This window comes from Carlito syrichta, unplaced genomic scaffold (genome assembly GCF_000164805.1).
Source record: "Carlito syrichta isolate Samal-C Ts95f unplaced genomic scaffold, Tarsius_syrichta-2.0.1 Scaffold309080, whole genome shotgun sequence".
NCBI classification, from domain to species: Eukaryota; Metazoa; Chordata; class Mammalia; order Primates; family Tarsiidae; genus Carlito; species Carlito syrichta.
In genome coordinates, this window is record NW_007253176.1 from 160,230 (window position 1) to 167,271 (window position 7,042).

The 7,042-nt window shown below is 43.2% G+C and overlaps 2 non-coding genes across 2 annotated transcripts; one reads left to right on the forward strand and one right to left on the reverse strand.

Moving 5' to 3' along the window:
* The first annotated feature begins 392 nt into the window (after positions 1-392).
* Positions 393-465, forward strand: TRNAK-UUU. The gene has a single exon. It is a non-coding gene; the product is annotated as a tRNA-Lys (tRNA).
* A 452-nt stretch (positions 466-917) lies between these two features.
* TRNAK-UUU lies at positions 918-990 on the reverse strand. The gene has a single exon. It is a non-coding gene; the product is annotated as a tRNA-Lys (tRNA).
* Positions 991-7,042: the final 6,052 nt, after the last annotated feature.

Sequence of the window (7,042 nt, forward strand, 5' to 3'; positions counted from 1 at the left end):
GGAAGGATCGCCGGAGCCCAGCAGGTCGAGGCTGCGGCGGCCGGGAGCGGTCACTGCACTCCAGTCTGGATGACAGAATGAGACTCCAACTCAAAAAACAAAAAAGCAAAATAAAAGTGATAGCTCACCATTCTCCTAATGGTGAGCCTGTTGGATTATAAATCAAAGAAGCCTACCTAATAGTGGTTATTAGGCACGTAAATAACTCGCAATTCTGAATTAGCTGCTAATGCCGGCGAAAGGTGCAGGATTTGGGACTTCCGTTTTTCTTCTGCGCATGGATCACAACTTTCTTGCATTTAAAGCAGTTTTACTAAATGTAAGGTCATGCAATTACGTAAGGTTCTTCATTCTTATGTAAGGCATTGCAGTTCAAGCAACTGCCTGTGGGAGCCCGGATAGCTCAGTCGGTAGAGCATCAGACTTTTAATCTGAGGGTCCAGGGTTCAAGTCCCTGTTCGGGCGCTCTTTTTTCCCTTAATTAAAAAACAAAAAAGATTGGCATATGTTATGGTGTACAACACGATGTTTGGAAATTTGTATACATTGTTGAACGCCCAAGTCAAGCGAGTTAGCATGTTCATTACCTCACATCCTTTTTTTATGATGAGAACACGAAGCGCTTCGTTTTAACTTTGTTATTTTCCTTTCTCAGTTTATAGCTAACAAAAACAAATTCCTCCTCTCTGGGAAACCACCGTGCAGAATCTCGATATCCGCCAAGAAATTAAATGATTTTGCATAGTCACTTTTTTCCTTCCCTGAGATTGTATTTATCCTGAATATTATGAAATCAATGAAAAATAAATTCAATTAAAAATGGAAGTATTTACTTAGCGTTAGTGTGATCACTGGTAACCTAAAAGGAAACAAAAAACATGAACGTTGGTGAGATCTAAAAGGAAACAAAGATTTACCGCCCGAACAGGGACTTGAACCCTGGACCCTCAGATTAAAAGTCTGATGCTCTACCGACTGAGCTATCCGGGCGCTCTGTCACAGAGCTCTTCTTCTATTTACTTGATATAATACTCATAGGTTGTTTTCCTTTAGCAGGTTAAACATAGGTTCTACTTAGATACAAAGTGGTTTTTTTTAGTAAAACATTTCCCTTTCTTTCTGCCTCATTTACTTATGACATGTTCTTCAAGCGCCTCATATTTCATGTTTTACAGGTTGTGATATCTAAAACCAAATTAATGGTAATAAATTACAGAAAACCATTAACCAAAATAAATATCCAAAATTCAAACATAGGATTGCAACTTCTTTTTTCTTTTAATCTCTGCAGCTTTACCAGGAAACAACCTCTTTTTATTTTATTTTCCATCCATCACTTTTATTTACTAAACCAGTATACATCTTTTCCATTAATGAAAAATAAGTTTCCATTCTCCAGATGATGTAATTGTTAGATAAGCATTCCTTAGCATAGAATAAGGAAAGACACATTTGATTCATGAACCAAGGACTCATACCAGAGAAAAATAGAAGTGACTGTGGCAAGGTGGAGTTGAACTTATATTGTGGATAAAGTTGTTTAGACCTTTAAGTTAGAATTTGATTGAATTTTGCCTTTCTCTCCCCTTTCAGGCAAGTTGCAGTTTTCAAGACAGACTCACAAGATGAATCTTTCCAAAGCAGTATGTACCAGTGGGAGCACCATGGAGTGTTAAGAATAAAAATCTCCAGATCAGCCTAGTTTTTCCTATAATGAATTTCACCAACCCTGACACATAGGGTGTGGAACACAAGGCTATGAAATTTCAAAGACTGATAAGGAAATTCATTTTTGTTTCTGGGAACTAGAGGCTTCTGAACACAATGAACAACAAAATAGCTCAGCCTTAGTCGGAGGAATTTTTCTTTCCTACAATTGTCTGATTCTTTTAGAACAGAGACCAACAAATTGTGTGATCCTGAACAGACCTGGGTTTCCACATCTATAAAATGAGGGAAATTGATTAAATGGCCTCTAAGATAACTTCTAAATCTAAAGTTTTACCATTCTGTTACTTTTCCCATTGTGAATAAGATTAGAAGGAGCAGATTCAAAATGCACCAGGAAGTAGTGCTTTAACAACAGATATTTATTGATCCTCTTCTGTGGCTTAGGCTCTGAGATAGCCTAAGAGTCAAAGATGGGTAGGGCACAGGCCCTGCTAACAGTCTAGGAAAGCAGACACACAAAAGCAAACTATTTTATTATAAAGCAGAGGGGCAGGAAATGAGGATGGACAGAAAGGCATGATTTGTAAAATGAAGGCATGTGGACACCTGTGTTCTCAGCAAGAAAACCACATGATTAGATTTCTTTTTTTTTCTTTTGAGTCGGAGTCTCACTCTGTCACCCAGGCTGGAGTGCAGTGGCACGCTGCTCATGGCTACCGCAGGCTCAACCTGCTGGACTTAGGCAATCCTTCTGTCTCAGCCTTCCAGGTAGCTGGAACCACAGGCATGTGCCGCCTCACCCGGCTAATTTTTTTATTTATTGTAGAGACGAGGTCTCACTATGTTGCTCAGGCTGGTCTCACACCCCTGAGCTCAGGCAATCCTCTTGCCTCTACCTCCCAAAGTGCTGGGATTACAGGCTTGAGCTATGGCACCAGGCTGATTAGATTAAACAAGTAGCTGTCAGAGGTGTATAGAAAAATTGTAATGAGCCAAAACAGACATACATTTAGTTAGACATATTTCTCCAGCATCCACTGTGTCAGATAAGAAGAAACTTGAGCAAACCCTTTGGGTCCCCTCCCACAGTGGGAGCTTCTCTGTCTTCTCAATAAATGCTGTAGAAAGAAAGAGAGAGCTGGGCTTGGTGGCTCAGCCTGTAATCCCGCGCCTTTGGGAGGCTGAGGTGAGTGGATTGCGGGTTCAAGACTCGCCTGGGCAACTTGGCAAGACCTCATCTCTACAATAAATCAAAAAATCATCCAGGTGTGGTAGCACATGCCTGTGATTCTGGCGACTCGGAAGGCTGAGGTGGAAGGATCGCCGGAGCCCAGCAGGTCAAGGCTGCAGTAGCCGGGAGCGGCCGCTGCACTCCAGTCAGAGAGAGAGAGAGAGAAAGAAAATTGCTCTGTTTCTTTTTTTTTTTTTAGGGCGACCGAATGAGACTCCAACTCAAAAAAAAAAAAAAAAAAAAGAGAGAGGGAGAGGGAGAGAGAAAGAGAGAGAGAGAGAGAGAAAGAAAATTGCTCTGTTTCTTTTTTTTTTTTAGTTGAAGTCTCATTCTGTCGCCTAGGCTGATGTGCAGTGGCATGCTCATGGCAACCACAGCCTCGACCTGCTAGACTCAGATGACACTTCCACCTCAGCTTTCCAAGTAGCTGGAACTACAGGTGTGCGCCACCACGCTCTGTTGATTTTTTGATTTATTGTAGAGATGAGGGCTTGCCAGATTGCCCAGGCTTGTCTCGAACTCCCGGGCTCAGGCAATCCTCTCGCCTCTGTCATCCAAAGTGCTGGGATTACAGGTGTGAGCCACCGTACCTGGCAATTTGTTCTGCTTTATGAATGTGATGTGGAAATAAACTATGCCTCTAAATTTTTAGGAAGGGAAATGGTGTCTATTCAGACCTCTTTAACAGGTGGGAATAGGTAAAGGAGCCTTCAAGATTTTTCCTGCCCAAGTGCTTTTCATTGCCTCACATTCCCTTTCCTTCTGGATAACAAAACCAGCTGTTTCGTTTTGGTTTTTTAAGTCGGAGCTTCACTCTGTCGTCCAGGCTGGAGTGCAGGGCACACTCATGGCCACCGCAGCCTCAACATGCCGGACTCAGACGATCCTTCTGCCTCAGCCTTCCAAGTAGTTGGAACTACAGATGTGCACCACCACACAAGCAAATTTTTACTGTAGAGATGAGATCTCATCAAGTTGCCCAGGCTAGTCTCGAACCCCCAGGTTCAGGCAATCCACTCAGCTCCGCCTCCCAAAATGCTGGAATTACAGACATGAGCCACCACACCCAGCCCAAAACCAGCTGTTTAAAGCTAGATTGAAGGGAATTAACTAATCCATAAATCACTTACCGAGTGCCTACTACATCCACAGCTGTGAGTGAGGCACCAGGGTATGAAATCTGGAAGGAACATGGGGAATGCAAGGTGTATTTACCCTGGAGACCGCTGATGAGGCTTCTATCAGGCTAAGGAGAATAATCTTATCCTACAGGCAATGGTGAGCTATTGAAAGTGTGGCTTGTTAACATTGCAAAGTCCCAGTTTAGGCAGTTTAGCGAGACCTTGTCTCTACGAAAAAAACAACAAATTAGCTGGGTGTGGTGGCAGAGGCCTGTAGTTCTGCTACTCCGGAGGGTAAAGCAGAAGGATCTCCTGAGCCCAAAAGGTCAGGGCTTCGGTGAACCGGGATAATGGCACATTGCACTCCAGCTGGGTGACAGAGTGAGACCTCGACTCAAAACAAAACAACAACAACATCGTAAATTCCATTTGGTAGCCTGAAATGAGTCTGCTCACCTAAGTTACATGAACACGCCTTCCCCACACACACGCTATCTTGTCCCTTATTTAGTCTAAAATCTTCCTGGATTGCCTCTTGAAGCCCCCCCTTAATCGTTGACTGTTGAACTTAATTTTGCCACTAGAGGGCAAGCTAAACTCAAAGATTCCATATCTGAGGCTTCTATTTCTTAACCTCATTTTCGCCCACTTTTTTTTTTAACTGTGTGTGTATGTGTGTGTTTAAAATATTGAAATCTACACTCCTAGCAAATTTTAAGTATACAATACAGTACTATAGTCGCCATGTTGTACATTAGATCCCCAAAATGTATTCATCTTATAATCGAGTTTTTATCTTTGGATAAACATCTACCCATTTTTCCTCAACTCCCAACCCCTGACAACAACCATTCTGCTCTGTTTCTATGAGTTTGACTTTTTGGATTCCACATCATACTGAAGTGTCTTTCTGTGTCTGGCTTACTTCATTCAGCATAATGTCCTGCAGGTCCATTCATATTGTTGGAACTGGCAGTATTTCCTTTTTTTTTTTTTTTTTTGAGTTGGAGTCTCACTCTGTTGCCCAGACTGGAGTGCAGCGGCCGCTCCTGGCCACCTCAGCCTCGACCTGATGGGCTCCGGCGATCCTTCCGCCTCAGCCTTCCGAGTAGCTGTAATTACAGGCACGCACTACCATGCCCAGCTAATTTTTGATTTATTGTAGAGATGAGGTCTCGCCAAGTTGCCCAGGCGGGTCTCGAATCCGTGGGCTCAGGCAATCTACTCACCTCAGCCTCGCAAAGGCGTGGGATTACAGGCTGAGCCACAGAGCCCGGCAGTATTTCCTTTTTTAATGACTGAATAATATTCTATTTCGGTCGGGCACGTGGCTCAGCCTGTAATCCTACTACTTTGAGAGGTGGAGGCGAGAGGATTGCCTGAGCCCGGGGGTTCGAGACCAGCCTGGGCATCTTGGTGAGACCTTGTCTCTACAATAAGTCACAAAAACTAGCCGGGCATGGTGGCGCACGCCTGCAGTTCCAGCTACTTGGAAGGCTGAGGTGGAAGGATCGCCTAAACTCAGCAGGTCGAGGCTGTGGTAGCTGTGAGTGTCCCACTGCACTCCAGCCTGGGCGACAGAGCGAGACTCCAATCCCCCTCCAATATATATATATTCATTTTTTGTATATATATCCTATTGTATATACACCACATTTTCTTCATCCAATCATCTATCAATAAACACTTAGGTTGTCTTCATGTCTTGGCTGTTGTGAATAACGCTGCAGTGAACTTGGAAGTACAGATATCTTTCTGACATACTGATTTAATTTCCTTTGGATATATTCCCAGAAGTGGGATTGCCGGTTCGTACAGTAGTTCTATTTTTAATTTTTTTTATTTGAGGAACCTTACACTGTTTTCCATAATGGCTATACCAATTGACATTCCTACCAACAGTGTACAAGGGTCTCCTTTCTCCATACCCTCACCAACACTCACCTTTTGACTTTTTGAGACTAGCCATCCTACCAGGTATAAGGAGATATCATTGTGGATGTGATTTGTATTTCCTTGGTGATTGATGATGCTGAGCACCTTCTCCTGTGCCTATTGGTTATCCACATGTCTTTGGGAAAATGTCTATTCAGGTTCTTTTCCTACCTTAAAAATCAGGTTGTTTGGGGTTTTTTGCATGAGTTCCTTATATATTTTGAATATTAATCCTATGAGTTAGTATTGTATGAGTTGTATATATGCGTTCCTTATATATTTTGAATATTAACCCTAATGATGTATGGTTTGCAAATATCTTCTCTCATTCTGTACATTGCCTTTTCATTTAGATGCCTACTAGTTTTTATTTTTATTTTAGATTCAAGGGGTGCATGCGCAGGTTAGTTATGTGGGTATATTGAGTGATGGTAAGGTTTGGGCTTCTGTGGCACCCATCACCCAACAGGTTGCTCTTCAACACTTGGCACCCTCCCTCCCTCCTTCTCTCTGAGTTCCCAGTGTCTATTGTTCCCATTGTTATGTCCAGATATTGTATCCATTGTTTAGCTCCCACTTATAAGTGAGATCATGTGGTATTTGGTTTTCTGTTTCTGCATTAATTCACTTAGAATAATGATGCCCACTAGTTTTTATTTTTTAATTATTTTTATTTTTATTTTTTTTGAGTTGGAGTCTCACTCTTGTCGCCCAGGCTGGAGTGCAGGGGCACGCTCCCAGCCACCGCAGCCTCGACCTGCTGGGCTCAGGCAATCCTTTCGCCTCAGCCTTCCAAGTAGCCATAACTACAGGTGTGCACTACCATGCCCGGCTAATTTTCTGATTTATTGTAGAGATGAGGTCTCACCATGTAACCCAGGCTCAAACCCGCGGGCTCAGGCAATCTTCTCGCCTAGGCCTCCCAAAGTGCTGGGATTATACGCTTGAGCCACGGTACTCGGCCTGCCCACTAGTTTTTTTTTTTTTTTTTTGAGTTGGAGTCTCACTCTGTCGCCCAGACTGGAGTGCAGTGGCCGCTCCCGGCCACCACAGCCTCGACCTGCTGGGCTCCGGCGATCCTTCC